Raw genomic sequence first — 726 nt, forward strand, 5'->3', positions numbered from 1 at the left:
TTGGAGATTAATCTTTTGTCAGTTGCTTCAACTGCAAATATTTTCTCCCATTCTGAGGGTTTTCTTTTCGTCTTGTTTACGGTTTCCTTTGCTGTACAAAAGCTTTTAAGTTTCATGAGGTCCCATTTGTTTATTTTTTATTTTATTTCCATTACTCTAGGAGGTGGGTCAAAAAGGATCTTGCTGTAATTTATGTCATAGAGTGTTCTGCCTATGCTTTCCTCTAAGAGTTTTATAGTGTCTGGCCTTACATTTAGGTCTTTAAAACATTTTGAGTTTATTTTTGTGTATGGTGTTAGGGAGTGTTCTAATGTCATTCTTTTACACGTAGCTAAAAACATAGAATGCTTCACGAATTTGCATGTCATCCTTGCACAAGGGCCATGCTAATCTTCTCTGTATCGTTCCAATTTTAGTATATGTGCTGCCGAGGCCAGCACACACTTTGCTTTTGCAAGTAAGTTTGCAAGGATTTAGAATCATTTCAGCTTACTTCGGGTGCAGGTATAGTTCGTATATCCAACCCCTGTGGATATAGTACATATTCTTATATGTAACCAACAGGTGAGAAATAAACAGTGATGGTAAAGATGAAGAAAAAAAGCTAGAGTCACTTCAATTCTGTCATTCTATGTGCTCTTAGAGTGTTTATTTCAATTTAAAAGTGAAACAGAATGTGAAATTCAAACAGTAAAATTTTAATTTGGCAAATACAAATTTTGGTTC

General features: G+C 34.7%; 1 non-coding gene across 1 annotated transcript; it reads right to left on the bottom strand.

The window, feature by feature from the left end:
- Nucleotides 1-333: 333 nt before the first annotated feature.
- Nucleotides 334-440, bottom strand: LOC112066422 (U6 spliceosomal RNA). The gene has a single exon (XR_002892643.1). It is a non-coding gene; the product is annotated as a U6 spliceosomal RNA (small nuclear RNA).
- Between the last annotated feature and the right edge of the window lie 286 nt (nt 441-726).

This window comes from Physeter macrocephalus, chromosome 15 (assembly GCF_002837175.3).
Source record: "Physeter macrocephalus isolate SW-GA chromosome 15, ASM283717v5, whole genome shotgun sequence".
In the NCBI taxonomy this organism is placed as follows: domain Eukaryota; kingdom Metazoa; phylum Chordata; class Mammalia; order Artiodactyla; family Physeteridae; genus Physeter; species Physeter macrocephalus.